We start from the raw sequence: 20,993 nt of genomic DNA on the forward strand, positions 1-20,993 counted from the left end.
GTCCTTTTGTGATATCCTCTCCTTGACTATGAGTGGGACCTGTGGCTCGCTTTTAGCTGGTCCAATTTGGCAAAAGTAATGGGACAAATGTGATTACATGTGTATTATATTAATCCATCTTTCTAGGAGGCTCTCTCTCCCTTGCTGGCTCTGAAGGAGCAAGTTGCCATATTGTTAACTATTAACTGGTGAGGACCATGGAGCAAGGAGCTCAAGGAAGGCTCCAACTGACAAAGAGCAAGAAAACAAAGTCCTCAGACTGACAACCTGCAAGAAACTGAAGGCTCAAACAGCCGTGTGAGCTTGGAAACAAGTGATCACAGTGAAACATGAGTAGATTCCTAAGAGTCTTAAATGGATGTTTAACTTAAAAACAAAAAAACTGTTAAACTATTTCCCACTTTTACATTTCTATCAACTGAGATCAGCAGGCAGGAAGGAAAGATCACAGAAAGCTGGTATCCCTTGAATATGACCCAGAGCCCCATAAGGATGGATTGAATCCCATGTTTATTTTTGTTACCTTTGACCTTGTTGATGGGTATTCTGCAGAGGCTGTGGTCCTTCATTGTGGTGCTAAATGCATACACCTGGCAAAAAAATTGGAGTCAGAAAACTGAAGGCAAATCCAGAAAGTAGAGCAATCACAAGCTCAGATGCTGCTTCACGCCAACAAGGTGAGTCAGCGGATCAGCAACAATGTGTGACAACTTCAAAGTGACTCATGCAGGTGCCAAAACATAATGCACTACAAGCTTACATAGTCAAATGTTTTAAAACGATTAACATACTTGGTACAATTGTCTTACACACCTAGCTTTGGAATCACAAGTCAACTTTTCACTTTCAAAAGTTCACTGTGGCTACTAGGTAAATTTTTGTATTGTTATACTATGCTGTGGTTTCTCCATCCATCACCAAATGGAAATTTGGGTTGTTTCCAGTTCTTGACAATTATGAATAATGCCGCTATAAATATTCATGTATAGTCTTTGGGTGAACATGTTTTTATTTCTCTTGGGTAGATTCCTAGAAGTGGAATCACTAGATTGTACCTAACTTAAAAAAAACAAAAACAAAAACCTGTTAAACTGTTTGCCAATTTTATATTCCTATCAACTCAAACCTGTAATCCATTATTGATTTCCCCCCCTTCCCCTCATTTCTGTTTTCAAAACACCTTCCCCCAAATTATTTGCACTTAAGTGCTTATGTCAGGATTTACATTTCAGATAAACCCAAACTAAAGCAATTAGTCAAGGCACTTCTTAACAACCAGAAGATGTCCAAAGAATAGCTGTCGGGGAGTGAGAGGCTAGCAAATGAGAACAGATGTGGTCTAACTCATTCATTCATTCACCTCCTCTCTCTGCTGGCTGAAAGCAGAGAACCCAGCAGAGGATTCTGGGAAGGACCTAGGAGATGGCCCAGCCCCAGATACAGGGTGCACTGATCCGTGGACCATGGCTAAAGCACAGCATCTTTTGATCACATTGGACTGGGATGTGAACAGTAATCCAACACACATTGAATTGAGCCACCAAGATGAGGGTTGATCTATAGCGGGCATTCTCTAAGAAGCCATAACTTCCTGTCTCAGGAAGCATACAAGCAGTGGTTGAATGTTCAACTGTCAAGGATGATGTAAAAGTGATTCCTGGGAGAGCAGACCAGATGGCTTGTAAAAATAATAGCTGACATGTGTTGAATTATTATGGGTCAGGCATATATACACATCCTCTCATTTAAGTCTACAATAAGCTTTATCATGCTCATTTTATACAAGTGGAAAGCAAGGCACAGAGAGGTTAGATAACTTGCTCAAGGTCACACAGCAAGCATAGGGGTCAGTCCAAACACTCTTCTAACCCCTTCTGGGCACCTCACTCTTAGTATGGTTCGAAAGATTGTAGGCTGGGTTTGTTTCATCCATGCACAGCTTTTTGTTTTGTTCTTTTAAAATTTTAGCCTGTATTTAAAATTTAAAGATTTCACATAAAATTCCTGTTTTCCAATTTCTTTTGAAAAGTTGAAAAATCTGGCAAAAACTGGGTTTACAGACCATTAAGGCAACACCTAAGTCTTGGGCCCTCTAAGGGAGAGAGTTCCCACAGCCCCCTCTTTTAGACTGTCAGCCTTTGGAAGCTTTCCAATTTGTGAACCCTGAAAGGCTCCAAGGAAAGCCAGGTTTTCCACTAGAGTACAGTTTCTGGACACACCACAGGGATTCAATATTTATCAATAAGTTTGAACAGAACCTGGATCTTCTGATTCTTCCTTTTCCCCCAATTCTCTTTTCTTTCTTTCCTTTTTTTTAAAAAAAATTTTTTTTTTAGCTGTAGTTAGATACAATATTTTTATGTGGTGCTGAGGATTGAACTCAGTGCCTCATGCATTCGAGGCAAGCACTCCACCACTGAGCTACAATCCCAGCCCCTAATTTGCTTTTCTGTGACTGGGAACCACTGAATCTGGGTGCCTGAGTGGTAACACACAAAGCAAATTTTTCTTTTGTTCCAATCAGCCAGGACCTAGGTTACAGGTATTTACAAATGCTGTGCCTGACCTGGGTTCCATTGGCATTTTTATCAACTGAAAATATTTGCTCCTTTACAAATAAATAGTTTGTTCCCTAATAACCATTCCCAGCCAGGTGCGTTGGTTCTCTCTTAGATTAGGTTGTACACAATAGATTCTTTGTTAAGTCCCTGTGGCAGGGAGGGGCCAGAGGCAGGCATCCCCTGCCCCCAGCTTTGGAGACCTGCTGTGACAATGCTCAAGATGAACAGAGTACAATTTTTTATTATTAGTTGTTCAAAACATTACAAAGTTCTTGACATATCATATTTCATACATTGGATTCAAGCGGATTATGAACTCCCATTTTTACTCTGTATACACATTGCAGAATCACATCGGTTACACATCCACTTTTTTACATACTGCCATACTGGTGTATGTTGTATTCTGCTGCCTTTAATCCGCCTGGTTTAGAGGAGCCACACAGGGCTGAACTCACAGGTGGGTGTGTAAGCCTGCACCACGGAGGAGGCTTTCTCCTGCCTTGCTAGCAAGGCTCATTGGTAGGAGTGCACGTCTGGGGCACAGCCAGGGTGGCAGCGGTGACTCATGCCGTAAACCCCCCAAGCTCCGGATCTTCAGCCAAGCCTGCTCTTCCCCTACCCAGACCCTCCCCACCAGCCCTAGACCTGCCCGCCTCTGTCTGGAGGGCTGGTCTCCCTCCAGGAGTGGAGGGGCTGGGCCTGGCCTCTTCCAGAAGGGGTCTCCTGTTTGTTTGTATGTGGAGTGAAAAGAGCCCTCCACGTGCCTGCACCAATTTGAGAGAAAAGTGAATTGCTTAAAGCTGCAGTTCTCAAAACTAGAGGGATTTCCTCCAGGGAACACTTGTAATCCCCCCAAGGGATTTCTGATGTTAGTGAATTGAGAGGTGAAGGGGTTTGTAGAGCTGCCTGGGTTACTGGGCAGAGGCCAACACACCTAGAACATCCTCAATGCCTAAGACAGCCCTGGGTGAGAATCATCCAGCCCCAGGTCAGCAGTGCGGAGACTTGAGAGAAATCGCTTAAAAGAAAGCTTTCATGACGTTTTTATACTTAAAATTATGAGGGCTGAGGTGTGTGTGGGGCGTGGCGGTAGTTGAGTGTGCATTCTCTTTGCTTGCATAAGGCCTTGGATTAGATCCAAGGGGTGAGGTGGGGGGACATACACACACATACATACATATATATTTATACACACATATATACATTATAATTATTATTTTATAATCATAGAATAAAATAAGAGTTATTTAAAATATAGATAAATATGCTGGAATCCCAAGTATCATCTGTATTTATGGATCGGGGTCTTTGCATATAGTAGTTCTCAGTACCTATTTGTGCAATGAATGAATGAATGACACACTGTTCAAATGTGGCTGTTTCCTTTTTTGGGGCTATCTACATCTTTTGGGGGTAGCTGGGAGGAGATTTTAGAGATCTATTTATTTACTTACTTACTTTTCTGCTTTGGGTTTTAGCATAGGGGGCCCTGTCTCCAGCTGTACTTTATTTAATAAAAATATTGTCAGATTTCTCAACCTTGTGCTATTGTTTGGGTGAATTTGCCTTCAAAAATTTCAATTCACTTGTGGAAAAAAAAAAAACAGGCTTAACATTGATATGGATTGTAGCCATAAAGCCATTTTTTACCAAGGAAGAAGTATTTCATAATTAAAAACTTAAATTGCTAAGTATACCCCTTGAGTCAGAAAACCTCAAAGTTGAGTGTTTTACAGTGTTCGACATGGGAGGCAGGGTGAAATCTTGACTCATTTCTGGTACTTCTTGGCATCTACCCAAATTGCTGTTGGCTTGTAGACTTCTTACACAGTCTGTGTGTTCTTCATGGCATTGTTACCACCTGGAATTCTGTAATTTTTAATTTTTTTTAGTGTTAGAGATTGAATCCAGGGCCTTGCACACACTTTGCAATTACTCTACCACAGAGCTGAATGAATGAATGACCGCCAACTCCAGAAGATACTGTTAACACATTTTATATCTCTTTCCTCTTCTAGATTTGAGTTTTCCAAGGGCTAGGGCATTCTCACCTATTTATTACTGTATCCTCAGTGCCTAGGTTGGCATTTACTAAATGTGTGTTGAATGAGGCACAGGGACTGAATGATCACTTTTCTAAGACCATACAGAGCCCCATCAGGATAAATGGTCACATAATTAGTAACCAGATCTAGGCCCTCTGCTTGTGGTGGTCTACCCAACCTCCTCTACACCTACATCCGGGGTGGGGGAGATGCTAGGCTTCCTCTATTTGTGCTGCAGGAGCCGCCCCATGAGACTTAGGAGCACCAGGATGTATTATGGGATCATCATTTCCCAAGCTGGAGGGGGCAGCTCAGGGGGTGATCTTGTGATGTAACACATTGGGAGACCAACCTGGTTTGCCTAAGACCTAAGAATTTCCTGGGATGTAGGACTTTCAGTCTGAAAAGTTAAACTGTGATGAAATTGATCACACGATGTGACAGTTACATTCTACAAAAATCTATGGTGCCTTACAGTAGATTCTTCCTTTGGAGAATTCTGTCAAGTTGTCAGGGAATCTTGGACTCTCAGTGGTTCAAGGGAGAGAGAACTCAGTGATCTGTGAGTCTGAAAGTTGTTGTAGTCTCATGTCTGCATGACGAATGGGGACAAGGGAAAACTGGTGCATATTTGCCCCTGCTAATAGAAGGTGGTCTGTGCTCAATTTAAGGTGAATGTTGTCCTGTGGAAATGAGATCCCATTTTCAAAAGAGGCCTGAAGTCTATACGTGCGTGTTACAGAGACAGATCAAGATATACTGATTTTTGATATTAACAACTACTTTTTCAAAATGTAAACATTATGCAATGCAACAAAATGTAACTGCAGGCCAGTCTGGTTCAATGGCCATTGATTGACAGCTGCTGATAGAGTCTAACATTGTACAAAGGAGGAAATGGAAACAGAGTCCAGTGAGGGCAGAGCAGGGCTGAAGAAGCCAGGCCTTTTACCCAGACTAAATACTAGTTTCTGTTGAAGATTAGTTAATATTTTTATGGTGGAGGAACTTGTAAAAGAAAAAACTGGTTGAGCATCTACTGTGTTTCAGACCATTGCTTCCTGATTTCAATGTAAACGATCACGTCCAATTTTCATAATATACCTTTGAGCAACTTTCTCTCTCCATGCCTGTTTTCTCAGATGCACATAATACCAGCATATAACTTATGAGGTCATGGTAAAGATTAAAGGACTTAATTCCATATCAAGGGCTTGAAACCACAAAGTAAGCAGGTATTGGCTCTTACTATCACTGATACAGACGATGTCATCTTCATTGTGCATGTGAAGAAACTGATTTCTCAGAGGTTACCTAACTTGTCCATGATTGCCCAGCAATAAATCAGAATCAAAGTTGAATACTGGGTGTCTGATTCTAAGTCTTTGCCTACTTGCTTTATCAGTGAGCTGATGCTTTACATTCAAGATAAGAAAAACGAAAAATTCAGTTTTTTATCAATGGCAACCATGATCAGAAGTTTGGTGATTTTTCCTTTTCCTGTGAGCCCAGCCTCATCTGCAGTGATGGAAGGGAAAACGTTACACAGATAATAAAAATGGTGGGTAATAAAAATAATTTCAGCTTGGGCATTCATTATGCAATTTGGAGGCAGATAATTTATCTTCCTAATTATGTTTTGCTTAAGTTGATTTTAAAATTGGCTTGTTTATCCTGAGCACACACTGATTAACAGCAGGGAGAGGTGGCCTAGAAGCATCTTAGGTGGTAGAAACTGAAGATATTTTGAAATCTGAGGGAATTTCCATGGGTGATTCTCATGTAGCTAGTTTCTATTGAAGACTAGTTAATATTTTTATGGCAGAGGAACTTGTAAAAGAAAAAACTGGTTGAGCATCTACTATGTTTCAGACCATTGCTTCCTGATTTCAGTATAAACGATCACATCCAATTTTCATCATATACCTTTGAGCAACTTTAAAGAGAATGATTTTGAGCAACTCAAGGCTGATATATTGAGGATACTCTGGGAATAATAACTATTGTGATTGGTTGTTGGGAGTATTTAAATATAAGGTTACAGGTTGCAGACTTGGAGAGGTGAATGGATCCCATGCTTCCGGTTCATTCTTCAGAGCTAAGCAGAGTTCAGACAGTCAAGGTAGGTAGGTCAGATAAAGAGAGGCGAGCCAGCTGGAGGTGACCCCAACAGTTTCCTTTCCATTGCTATCCACAGACGATTAAATGCCTATTACGTACTGTGAATTTTGCCAGTTGCTGAGGATACCAATGAATAGGGCCATTGTCTGCCCCTGTGCAACTCCACAATCTAGTAAGGAAAACAGATATTGCAGCCCAGTTGAATCAGTGCTGTAAAAAAAAAAAAAAAAAAAAGACAGGAGCAGAGCAGAAAGAGCAGAGAAGAAAGGGAATCTTTTTGCCTTAGGGCGGCGGCATCCATCCCTCACGCCTCCTTTACTCATTCAGTTTCTAGGGTGGGGCAGAGGAGAAGTACAGCAGTGAGTGGGAGGGCTAGAGGTTGGGTCTGGGTGCTAGGGCCCCTGCAGGCTCAGAGTCAGCTGGTCTTTGACGGTTTCAGCATATGGGGGGCCACTAGCAACAGACATGGGAATGGGAAATGAGAGTCAGAGTAGCTCTCCTGTTCCTCTGCAGTTGGCATCTTTAATGGTTCCAAGTAGCTGCCCTCTGGCTCCGCAGAGGGACAGTGGCTCCTGGCTCTCATAACTTCCTTTGATGGCCCCTTCAGCTTCAGGAAGTTACCAGCTGCCCCACTGTCCCCTGGTTGGTGGCTCAGTTTTCCAAGTGACTGTAAAACCAATGCCTGTGTGAAGTTCATTTTATTTAAAGAAAGAAAGTGGTTTCTGTATTTCTGGGTGGACTCTGATGAATATCAGCAGAGCTGATATTTGAGTTGGTTCTTAAAGAATGAAAAGTTGGCCTGGGGTTGGGGCTCAGTGGTTAGAGCGCCTGCCTCGCACGTGTGAGGCACTGGGTTCGATCCTCAGCACCACATAAAAATGAAGTAAAGATATTGTGTCCACGTACAACTAATAAATAAATAAATAAATAAATAAATAAATGCATCGTGTCCATCTACAACTAAAAATATATTAAATACCCTCTCTCTCTCTCTCTCTCTCTCTCTCTCTCTCTTTTCTAGGTAGACATCCAGGGAAGTTTGTGTCCTAAATATACTTGCAAGTATGAGACTCTCGACTATGGGGTTCCCAGAGGCACAGACAATCCCATCAGTGGGGAGACACTAAAAGACTTTCAGAAAGAAAATGAAATATTTAGCTATTTTAGAAACTCATTTAACCAGTTCTGCTCAGTGAAGATTAGTAAAGAAAAGAGCAGGGTGGGCATGTAGACGAGTGAAGAGACAAGTACCATGATTCAGGGCAGAAGTCACTGAGCCTTAGACTCTGTGCAACAGCTTGATGGCTAAGGAGGAGAGGGCACACCCTAGCTGTTATTCTCTTATTTCCAAGAAAAGAAATCTCTTATTTTCCTTGCCCATAATAGGTGCTCAGTAAATATTTGTTGAGTGCTTTAATAATATTTGAGTAACTTATTTGTGTTACAAAACCTTAGTCGTGCCCTTTCTTCCCCACATTGCTTCCCCCTAGCTGAAACTTTGCTTGGTCTGTCCCATGGAGTTCATTGAATGCTGCCCTCAGGTTTCTGCTTCCCCTTTCAGGTCATCCTGGAATTCACACTGCTTCCAGACCCCTCTCTCTACTTCCTCAATATAGTCCTTGATTAGAGCCATTCAATAAGCAGGTACTTATAAATACGCAAAATGGACATTTACTAAGCATTTAAAACCTGCCAGGCACCTGCTGAACACATACCACACCTTTGTCTCAACCCTCCCAATGGCCCAGTGATATAGTTATCTTTCTTCACAGAGGAAAGAGGCTGAGGAACTTGTGGCAGGTCACACAGCTAATAAATGGCAGAGCTGAAATTCATACTCAGGTACACAACTCGAAAGCCCAGGTTCTGAGCACTAGAATAGACTGCCTAGCACTGTGCACTGTGTGTAGCTGGGGATATAAGGAAATGTTAAGACAAACCCATTGGGAAAAAAAGGTCTACACACCAAGAGTAAACTCAATGCTAAAAATGCATCGTAACTCAAGGCAACAAAAGAAGAGCTGCCACAGGCCAGGATGTGATGACTCCCAGTCTGAATGGTAGGGAAAACAGGGAGGGAGGTCATCCTGGTCCGAAGTAATCAAGGAGGCTCAAGGAAGGAGGTCAGGTTTAACTTGTGGCTTTCCTGCTATTTAAGGAGACCTGTGAATTCCTTTGAAACAATGAAAGAGCAATTAGGAGGTCCCTAGTGGACTGATTGTAAACTGCAGCAGGAAGTTAAAGGAGGGAGAAAAATTCATATGAACTGGAGCAGGGCATCTGTTTGGTGGTCCAGTTCTGGACTCTGCGGATGGAGCCTGGATGAGTTCCTGGGTGGAATAGCTTTGATCACTCCACTGAAGACCCATTTTGTACATGCATATTCTTAGGTTGAAATAGACTTTTTTTCTGGGACTCCATGTTTTCCTTTAAGTGTGGCCTTTCCCCACATCACCTGTGATCATAGCAGGGAAGATCCATTCCACTGGAGCTGAGAAAAAGCCACCATCTCTCCCAGCCCAAGGGGTGACAGTAACACAGGAGACTTGAGTTTACTTACTTGGTGGTGTATACTTATTAGGTAACACAGAAAAATATCCTCAAGAACTCCAAGAAGAAGTTGGAGAGTCTCAGTGGTGAAGTGAGAGAGCGCCTATGCGTAATCTCTCTATCTTCTTAACCTGTCTGCCATTTTTTCCCTTGGGGAACTCCTTTCCGATTCTATATGGTCTAAAGTGGTCTTGATCCCATATGCTGTCTCCCACCATAGAGGAAAGGGTATAATGCAGCTGGTCACTCAAATTCTTCCATCCCTCCTGCCATAGTTATTGAGCCGAGCCTGGAAAATGGGTAGGCCCCTCCTCTCCACCTGGGCTAGCCTTGAGCTGCAGGAGAGCACCATTTACCATGGCAGGGCTGCACAGGAACCATCGCTGGGGAACGTTCTGCAGGCTGGTGGGCTCTCGGCTCATACCCACCCAGGGTATGAGTGATGAGTCTTCTCTGGTTTCTTAATGGATGTACGTTCAGACACTCAGAGGATAGTGAGTGTCTCTCTTTGGTGATTTGGGGCCTTCACAGTGTTAGTCTGGTTATTCCAAGGAAGCTTAAATTTACTTGCTGGAACAGAAATACATAATGGTTATATTTAAGGTTAAGATTATACTTTGCTTCCTGAAGCAGAAGCACATAATAGAGGCATAAATCACCAGAGGTGATTTGAGGAGGGAAAACAGTCATGGCTGCACATAGGCCTTACTTTTTGGCATTCGGTTAAAGCAAAAGGACGTTGTAAATATGTTGACAATTTTTTTTTTCCCCCAGAAAGATTATACCAGCTTACATTTCCACGCAAGATCTGGAAGTATCTTTTTCTCCCTGGCTTCACCAAACCCAGGTATTTAAATTTTTTAAAAAAATCAATTTGATAGATAAGAAGTTACATTGTTGTTATTCTGGTTCTTATTTTTTATTTCTAAAGAGTTGGAGTCATTTTCATATTTATTATCCATTTATATTTCTTCTTTATTATCCATTTATATTTCTTCTCTGGGTAATTTTGCAATTTCCTGTTGGTATGTACATCACTTTCTTGTTAACTTTTTAGTGTTCTTTGTATAATAAGGACCTCTCAAACTTATCTACCTTAGAGATTGCAAATATTCTGTCATTTTCTTTGAATTTTTATTATGATTTCAAAACTATAATTGCAGTATAATTTATATACAGCACAATACATACACTTGAAGTGTATGTCACCAAATTCTGATAAATGTATATACTCAAGGTATTATGACCACAATAAAAATAGAACATTTCTGTCACACCAAAAAATTTACTTGTGCCATTGTATATAGATCAGATTTCCCAATTGATGAGTTTATTCTTATTCTAGAACTTCCTATTCATGGAATCATATAATATGTACTTATTTCACAAAGTGTAATGGTTTTTAAGCTTCTTCATGCTGTTGTATATATCAGTAGTTTGTTCTTTTTTCTTGTTGTGTAATATTCTGTTATATGACGATACCACAATTTGCTTATCCATTCACCTTTTGGTGAACATAGGAGGTTTTTTTTCCAGTTTCAATCTATTATGAGTCACACTGATATGGACATTTGAGTACAGATCTTTTTGTGGGCATATGTTTTCATTTATTTTGAGTAAATATCTAGAAGCAGAATTGCTAGATCATACGGTGTTTAACTTTACAAGACACTAGCAAACTCATTCTCTACTCCCACCAAAGTTGAGAGTTTCAGCTGCTCCAAATGTTTTTCAACCTTTAGTACATTTAGTATTGTAGTCTGCTTAATTTTAGCCATTCTAATAGATGTTTTTGGGGTATTTTGTTGTTTACTTGGGCTTCTCTGATGACTAGAGCTGTAAACATTGTTTTATGTGCTTATTGAATATTTGTATATCTTCTTTTGTTATTGTTTTAAATATTTTGCTCATTCTTATTGGGTTGTCTTATTTTTGAGTTGTTAAGAGATTTTTTTTGAGGATAATGTAATCACACATGTAAGCAATTCTACAGAGTATACCCCCCAAAATAAATAAACTTTCCTAGAACTAATAATTTAATTTAGCAAGTTGTAGGATACAAGGTCAATATCCAAGAATCAATTGTTTTTTTATATGCCAGCAACTAAAAATTGGAACATGAAATTTAAATTATCATTCATACTATCATCAAAACCCTAAACTACTTAGGGATAAATTTAAGTAAAATATATCCAAGCGAATATATGCAAAAACTATAAAATACTGCTGAGAGAAATTAAAAGATATGCTTTAGTGAAGGATTATGCTATGTTTATATATTAGATTTATTATTTGTAAGATGTCGGTTTTCCCCAAATGTAGATTTGACTAACCCCAATCAAATCTTTCAGGCTATTTTATAGAAATTGACAAGTTCACTCTAAAATTTATATTGAAGCAGAAAGCATCTAGAAATGTTGAACATTTTATAAAAAAGAAGAACAAAATAGAATGACTTGTGCTGATTTCAAGACTTAAGGAGTTGGAGGTATAACTCAATTGGTAAAGTGCTCGCCTCACATGCAAAAGCCCTGGGTTCAATCCCCAGCACCACCACCACCACAAAAAAAAAAAAAAAGAGAGACTTAGAATAAAATTATGGTAATCAAGTCAATGTGGTATTAGTGAAAAAAATAGATCAATCAAATCAAAGAGAGTCCAGAAACAGACCCATAAATACATGCAAAGATCACTTTAATGAGGAAAAGAGTCTTTTTCAACAAGTGGTGGGAATAACTATATCTGCATGAAAGAAAAATGTTCCTCAACCTGTATTTCAACCACTGCAAAGATCAAATTAAAAGAATCCAGAGTCTAAAACATAAAAGCCGAAACTTTAAAATTCTGGAAAACAAATTAGAAAAATATTTCTGTGACTTTAGGTATAGACGGAGTTTTCTTAGAACACAAAAATTACTAAACATAAAAAAACAAAAATTGAATTTCATCATAATTTTCTCCTCTTAAAATAATTAATAAAATGAAAAGGTGAGCCATGGTGTAGGAGAACATGTAAAATATATATATTTGATGAGGGTCTCGTTTTATAGATGTTTTTGATATATAGTTTTAACATTTTTATAAAGTTAAATTTATCAGTCTTTTTTGTGATTTATACTTTTTGACATTGTTCTTAAATTCTATTAACCCCAAATTTATAAAAATATTTACAATTTTCTGACTTTTTAAAAAATATAATTTTTAGTTGAGATGAACATAATACCTTTATTTTATTTTTATGTGGTGCTGAGGATGGAACCCAGTGCCTCACATGTGCGAGGCAGGCACTCTACCACTGAGCTACACCCCCAGCCCTTCTGACATTTTAATAAATGTTAAAATTATAATCTAACATCAAAATATTTAAAATTTTATTATTTCTGAATTAACTTTCAAAATTTTTTCAAACTAGGTGGGGAGTGTTGCTGTGTGGTAGAGTGCTACAGCATATGTGAGGTCCTGGGTTTAATCCCCAGCACAGCAAAAAAAAAAAAAAAACAGAAAACAAACTAAAATAAAACCAAATTATCCTAATACTACCTATTGATGTTCCATCTGTCCTCCCAATTTAAAATTTTATATGTATTAAATCTTAAATACTTATGGACACTTGGGTCTGCTCTGGGTTGTTTATTCTGTTTTCCAGCCATGGGAATAGTGAAAGAGTCTTATTTTAATTTTTTTTGTACCCTGTGAATGCTGATGCTTTTTTCTCTCTTTCTCTCTTCCTTCTCCTATTCTTTTTCTCCCTACGGCTTCTCTTTCCACCTCCCTCCCTCCGCTCCTCTTTCCTCTCTTTTCCCTAAAGATTATGTTGACTTCTAATTGTTCTCTATGCCAGCCATCTTTTCCCCAAATCATCTTGCTGTTATATTTGGGTTTCATGAGAATATTCTTGATTTTAATACCTAAACTGTGTTTACTTGGAGAGAGAATGCAGCAACGGCGGTGTCCTCGCTAATGGAAAGCTTGCCTCTTTATTACCCAGTGATTCCAATGGGTAGGGAGAAAAATCTGTCACTTTTTCAAGTTATAGGAGTCTAGTTTATAAATTGCCTATCCCAGGGTCCAAGCCTGTCATTGTCCCACGGAATTATTAACAATTGAAAATAGTTCTTAGTGGTATTGACTTATTTGCACAAAGAGTTGGTTCCATATTTGCTTTAACAAGACCTGAGGACTAAATAGAGTTGACTTCAAATAAAAAGACAGGTTAAAAGAGAACATTAATCTTACTCATGGGAAATGATTTTTTGTTTTACTTTTCAAAGTAGCCATTTGCCATTGATTTTACCCATGAGGCAGAGAATAAAAGCCAGAGAAAGAACAAGCAGAGTACCCTTGGAACTCAATTTTGGGGTGGAAATGAGGGTCAGAAGTGGGATTAAGGGGACCATAGGAGAGCACAGCAATTTGGGTGGAGAGAGGACTGGAGAGATGACTTACATAGCAATCCCTGCCCTCTAATAATAGTCTCTCTCTTCACATTTCTTTGGTCTTTGGGGAGATTTTTCTTCAATTTATTGAGAGAGAGGATTTTTATATAGGGTGTTCATATAACTCAGTTGAAGTAATGGACAAGAGCCCTTTGTAGAGGTGGACATGCCTTATAAATTTAAGAAGGTATTATTGTGCTTCTGAATGTATAAGGAAGACTGAAAAAAATTAATCACTAACTAAAAACTGTTGATAGTAAGACTTAAAAAAAATCTTCATTTCCCCTCAAATAACCACTCTTAACAGTTTGGTACCAATTTTTCCAGTCATTGCTTATAAGACAGAAATGGGCCACTTCCACTACAAGGATATAATAAGTAGTTTCTTCCCCCAGTTCAAGGACTGGCTGAGCAGCTGTTTCACAAAATATGGCCACTCTCCTTCTCCCTATCACAGACTCTGCCCAACTGGCCAGTAAATTAATAAGACTTAATGTTATCCAGGCTTTTAGTCAGAAATTATAAAATTATAGGCCAAAATCTCATAAAATTGTTGGGGAGTTTATGGTATGTGGAATCACATTTTCAGAACTCCATGTTCTTTACAAGCAGAGCTTCCTCACGATTTGTAGCTTTCTCCCTGGATCAGTGAAATGTGGCCTTGTGATCCCATGACCTTGTTGTCTTCTTTGTATTCTGCTGTCATCTGTTAAGGACATTGAAGGCCAACCTCTAATCTTACTTTCTAGTAAATAAATAGTGCACATGGCCAGGACAAAACTCTAAATAGCTTAGTGCTGTGGAATCGGATACAAGAGAGTTCTGCAGGAGGAGGAGGAAGAGAACAGCACTTGGGGTGACTTGGTGGACTTCAGGATGGAATAACCAGCACAGCATGCTTCCTAGCTGTGGAAGGTAGGCACTGTGGAGTCTAGTCCAGCTCTTCTGTAAATGAGCCAAGTGGGCAATGCTCAGTTAGGCGGCTTCAGAATTTTGGGCTACTTTTGTTCATAACAGGATTAGCAATGCATCTGTTGTGCCCATCTCATGGTGTTCTTATAAAAATTGTGCATGATCAGAAATGCAATATGACTTTGTAAAGTACAAAATGATGGGGATTCTTTTAGGGATGGTACCCTTGGACCCATTCACTCTGAGAAAAATGAAAAAGCCAAATGTTCTGAAAACCATAGGTCAAAACTACAAGTTTACTTCTACTTGCTCAGCCTTCCCAACTCATTTACTTTGTGCCTGCCAAGACACAAAGTCGAGGAGGGAGAGCTGAGAAGAACCACTCATCTCTCAACTCAAAGGACTAAATGGTGATAAGAAATAGTATTTACAGTAACCTCATATTCAAAGCACTGCCTTTGCTCTGCTTCTTGCCTCTTACGTGTGAGAACCAATGTTCCCTCCACCACCCCAACTTGCAGTAGTGTTAACAGAATTCACTGGAAGCAGAGAATGTTGGTTGTGAGAAGGGTGGGAAGGGAGTGCACATGTTTGTGTGGCAGAGAAGGGACACAGCAGGAGCCCTTGAGGGTATCAGAAATTCCCTAGGCAAAGTGACTTGAGATAGTCACAGGCAGAGCTTTGGGGAAGTTCTGCACCTCTCTGAACATCCATGAACTTGGATTTTGGTGATTGTAGCTGATAATGAGCCCAACTCCTGAGCCTGCTGGGGGCACATAGCAGTGGTATACTGAAAAATGATTAATAACTGGCCTGGTGGGAGAAACAGGGTCCTTATAGTGTTTGCCAAATTCTCTGGTATAAATGCTCCCTCCATAACTGAGTAATATTCCCACCCATGAAGATTCACTAGACATAAGTCACTTTAGGTGCATGGAGAAGAGTAAGTGTAATGAAATAATTAGGATAGGATGAGGTTTAAGTATCAATTATTTTTATTTGTAATATAATTTAATTGTATGTCCATATAATTTAATATTGCCATATTTATTAATTTAATATAATTTAATAATGACAACCATCTTACAGAATTCCTGAAATTTTGACACTTGGCTCCCACGAGGCAGTACAAACCAGTTTCAGCATGTCATGGGGTCCAAAGGAAAAGACAAAAATCTGAATGTGTAAGTATGATATAATATCCAACCTTTACAGAGAGTATAAGGCTCCTGACTACCATTCATTCATCACTACCCTGGCAGGAGAAGAGCCCTAAATGGAGTTTATGACCAACAACAGGGCTTTTTTATTTATTTATTTATTTTGATGCTGAGGATTTAACCCATGGTTGTTCTACTACTGAGCTATGCCCCTAGATATGTTTTAAAAATATTTTTTAGTAGTCAATGGATCTTTTCTTTCTTTCTCTCTCTTCCTTCCTTCCTTCCTGTACTGAGGATCAAACCCAGGACCTCACACATGCCAGGCAAGCATTTTACCATTGAGCCACAACTCCAGCCCCACCTACCCCAGATATTTTTAATTTTTATTTTGAGACAAGGTCTCACTAAGTTGCTGAGGCTGACCTCAAACTTGTAATCCTCCTGCCTCAGCCTCCCAAGATGTGGGGATTACAGGTATGTGCCACCACACCTGGCACAACAGTGTTTCTTTAATGAATTACTACAACCAAAACCAGTAGCCTTTCCTCGGCTGTCAAAAATTTTCCATGTTACCTTATGGATTCAACCACATACATCTAGTAGAGAAGAGACCTGGGAGGCCGGGGTTACAGAGAGGGTGAATTTTGAGATGTAAGGAAGACAGGAGTTTGGTTTGGACATGTCCCTCAGTGGTGGAGCATATGCTTTGCATGCATGAGACCCTGGGTTCAATCCCCGGAACTGGGGCGGGGAAAAGGATGGAAGATGGGACGTGAACAGAGTCAAATAGGATACCTCCAGAAGGTCTTAGAAGCCAACTATGGTATTTGAATGCTGGATGCACAGGTTGGGAAAGGAAGCACCAAAAATGATGGGGGGAAACCAACTCCCTGCAATTCATGATTCTTCCCTGGGCTGGTCCTGGCACAGTTCTTGAAGAACTGTGTTCCTTTGTGAGATTCTTTCAGTAAAGAAAAAAAAAATTTATAAAATTGGACTCGCAGAATTCAGGCCACAGATTTGTCCTCCACCCTATAATGGGACATAAAATGAGAAGGACCTGAAGTCTAGGTCCTACTCCATTCTTCCCCATGGAGTACACACAGAGAGAAAATTGGCCAAGTGCCATTTCAGTCCATTATCAATCCAATCTACTTCTTTTTGAGTGGGAGCAGTGTTAGAAATGTAGTTCTAAAAATAACATTGAAAGATGTGCCATTCTAAATCACACCTATGTAAAGCCAGGTTAAAGTTTTCACATGTGTGCACATGTATGTATGCATGTGTAGGGTGGAATGAGAGGATGAATGATATCTAGTGTGTAATAGTAATTTTCTCTCCTATTTTTATAATTTCTTTTTAGGCAGGAGATGCAACTTGATCAGGGAGAGGGATGAAAGGAGCCTGTGCTGCTGAGGACCTGCCAGGATCTATCAGGACCCAGGTACTGCGCATAGCACCTTTTCTCGATTATCTCATACAATGCTTGCAAACCTTGGAGGCAGGTGATTTTATCACAGAGAAAGAGTAACCAGCCCAAAGTCAAACAGTTAGGAAGAGAGAGAACTATGCTTTAAACTAATCTAGTAGACACCCAAAGTCACTGTCTTTTTCTCTATGCTGTGCTGCTGTTAAGTACTTTGTTCATCAGACCAGAGATTGCCAGAGGAGTTGGGTCGTCATCATCTCAGCATAACCAGCACCAGAACAGTACTTAGCACAGAGCAGAGTTCACAAACTTTTGCTAAATGTAATGATTTCAAAGCAAAAACTTAGCATCTGAATGTTTGGCAGCATGTGAATTGGGACGACTCTGCCACTCTCTTAGGTGCAGTGAGTTGAAGTGATTCTGTCCCACGAGTCAAGACATAAAACCAGAGAATGGCAGACGTTACTCCTTGTACCTGTAGTAACGGTTATTGGTTTATTCATAAGTGTGGCCCTGTTTGCCGGCATTCCTTGGCACACTTTGAAATCAGATGCCATTTGATGATAAAGATGTGTTGGATCGCACACCGCATCATGTCTATTTGTGGCTTCCGAGCACAAGAGCACTTGATACTATTTGAGAAAACTCAATACAGGAATAGCTAGATTTCAAAAGAACTTGCAGTTGATGTTTTGTACTACAAAATTGTTTACCATGAGCTTCCTTTAGTCGGTCATATTCTAGAGTATGTTTAAAATATGAATCAACACTCCCAGGCTGATTTGAACACCACTTTCCTGCTGTGTGCTGAAGTTGATGGGGGAAGCAGAGACCACCATCCACACCCACCCACTCCTGGTACAAGGAGACCCTCAGGTCTCCCCTTCTCCTTTCTCTCCCGGAAGAGAAACGTCCCCTCAATCTATTCCTAGGAAGTCTGGTAGAGGGACAAGCTGGCTGCCTCCGAGACAGGACATTTGAGTGGAAGAGCATAAGCTGGGGAAAGCTGAGAGGACGAGTAGAAGGAATTGTGACATTTTTAGGAATGTCACCTCCAACCCAAGAAACACCCATCCCGGGGAGTGAGGCCTACCCCGTGGGACTGTGAGAGAAACATGGTCCCCATTGACAGAGCCCCCACCTGTTTACACTAACAGCTTCCATCACCCAAGAGGGTAAATTGAGCTGATTCTTTGATGATGAGGAAGTTAAGTGGAATGTGAGAATCCTCACTGCTGACGTCAAGCTTGCCTTTCATTTTATTTATACCCATGACATTGTGACACGGGATCTAATTTTCCATTGTATTTTTTCCTCTGTTAGGAACCAAGTGATGACAAGTGAATTTGTGTCTGAGCCTGGAAAAAAAAAAAGTATTTTAAATTTAAAATCAGAGACCATACAGGAATCTGTGTCTATCTCTTTCTTCCCACAGCCCCCTCTTCCCTTTAATGGCTAAACTAACCATCCAGAAAGCCAAGGGAGCACACTCCTGCAGGGCATGGCTGCCTGAGAAGTCAGGGCTGCCAATATCTAGTTGCCCACTCCTTACCCATGACAGACTGTTCCTTCCTGGCACGGGTGCTGGAGAGAGGCCAAGAGCAGTGAGGCCACACAGCAGCCTTGGCACAGAGCCTCAGCTGCTGTCCGGGCATGCAACAGGGCTCTGGCTCCTCAAGTGTGGTTCCAGCTCCCTGACCAGCATGAACTGCCCATGCAGGGGCTGCCCAGCTGCCCGAACTCTGGTGCAGTCCCACTTCTTCTGCCCCTTCAAGGCACCAGGACAATAAAGGAGCAGAGATGAATCTGGAAGGAATGGTTGGGACAAAGGCAAGTTATCCCCCATGTGTAGAAACAGCTTTGGGGGATATCCCATAGTGAAGAGAATGGTATGTATGTCCCGTAAGTGAGGAGAGTGGACTTATCTGAAATTCTTGTTCTATTGCTGAAGGAGGGGCCTTGGCCCTACCAACCGCCTCCCTCTGTTATTATTTAGGGCCTTGAACCCACAGACAGCTTCTCTAACCAGGATCTCTCTTCCTGCCCTGAAATAAAAACTCCCCCTGGGTCCCCATGTGCCTGCTGCTCTTCCAGCAGGGCCTCCTGTCACCAGGTTTGCAACAATGTTTTTCAGCCTCTGACCCCAGAGAAATCAGACTTCCTTGTACTCAGTCCAGAAGATGTTTGTTATTCAAGATTCTGATGCAGAGATAAGGGAGGCCTCAGGCCTTTCCAGTTAGTAAACCAGCAGGGTCTGAGGATTTAAAGAAACCAAGAAGCACAAAGACAGACACCCCCTGCAAGGCGACACAGGGTCAACTCCCGTCACCTGAAATCTTCCAGATATTTAGAAATGAGTGTCAGTGAGTTTCACTACATCGACCTTGGTTGTTGTGTTTGGTTTTGTGTTGCTTATGTTTGTTCGGAAACAAAGGTTTCCAGGAGCACCAGCAAAATGGGATATGTGTTTATTGAATCTGTTTTAGTTCATTCACTTGACTTAGTGCTGCCTTCTACTTCTCTGTCACCTTTCTCTGGCAATCGAGGTAAAATGGCATGCAATCAACTGTTATCCAGAGGGAACACCTTTCTAGACGACTTGGTATCCCACCCATCACTGGGCTACAGGCTCAGGACTTGCTGGGAGGGGGTGGTCTTCTTGCAAAACAGTTCAGCACAAGTCTTTGGAATTCCAACGGCAGTGGCCCACATTAGACCCAGTTCTGAAGGTCTGTCTGTTCCCTCCAGACAGGTCTACCGTGAGTTTTCTACTAGGTGCTGGGGCAGAGATGGGAGCCAAGAGAGAGGTATGAATGAGACATGGGCCATTCCCTGAGGCCAAAAGCATAGGAGTAACACAAGTTTGCAGAGAATAGTAATGGCGGCAAGAAAGGCCAAGGGTGGACTTGGCATGTAACTGAAAACTCTAGGTTGTATTCTGGGATGCTGGTGTCAACCAGCAGTCCTTTCCCAAAGGCTCATTGGAGGGCTTTTTGGGGCAAGTGCACAAAATTTATAGTCAGTCCTAACAATGAGAATTTGCCCTTGCCAGAGAGTTCCTGGACAAATGTTGAAGCCTCTAGTTTGGACACCACAGTGGGAGACTCATTGGACTACAGGACCAGGGTCATTAATCAGGTGAAGAGAGAGTGGTAATTTCAAGGAAAGGAGGTAGTGTGTCTGGAAGAGGATGAATCAGTGTGTTGTGATTTGGATGTGAGGTGTCCCCCAAAAGCTCATATGTGAGACAAAGTTTAGAGGAGAGATGATCGGGTATGAGAGCCTTAATCCAATCAAAGAATGAATCCCCTGATGGGATTAACTGTGTGGTAGCTGAAGGAGGGTAAGGTATGGCTGGAGGAGGTGGGTCCCTGGAGCATGACTTTGGGTTATATATTTGTAGCTGGGGAGTACAGCCTCCCTCTCTATTTTCTGATCATCACACGAGCTGCTTCCCTCCACCACACTCCTGCCATGATGTTCAACCTCACCGTGTGTCCTGAGGAATGAAGCTGGCTGTTTATGGACTGAAACCTCTGAAACCATGAGCCCCAAATAAACTTTTCCTCCATTAAAATTGTTCTTGTTTGGTCTTTTAGTCACAGCAGCATAAAAGCTGATGAAAACACAGTGGCCCCGTGGCTGTGCAGAACTGGACTCTTGTCCCCATCCTGAAACTCATTGCAACAGAGCTTTTCCAGTTGTGGTGTGTCTAAGAATGTCCTATCAACCCCCCGGAGATGTCCTGCTGCAACGTGGGGTTTTACAAATGT

General features: G+C 41.1%; 1 long non-coding RNA gene across 1 annotated transcript; it reads left to right on the plus strand.

Moving 5' to 3' along the window:
- The first annotated feature begins 14,469 nt into the window (after positions 1-14,469).
- On the plus strand, positions 14,470-20,775 carry LOC125615790. Its single transcript, XR_007346379.1, has 4 exons — positions 14,470-14,631; positions 15,718-15,812; positions 17,155-20,358; positions 20,624-20,775. It is a non-coding gene; the product is annotated as an uncharacterized LOC125615790 (long non-coding RNA).
- Positions 20,776-20,993: the final 218 nt, after the last annotated feature.

This window comes from Marmota marmota, unplaced genomic scaffold (assembly GCF_001458135.2).
Source record: "Marmota marmota marmota unplaced genomic scaffold, marMar, whole genome shotgun sequence".
Classification (NCBI taxonomy): Eukaryota; Metazoa; Chordata; class Mammalia; order Rodentia; family Sciuridae; genus Marmota; species Marmota marmota.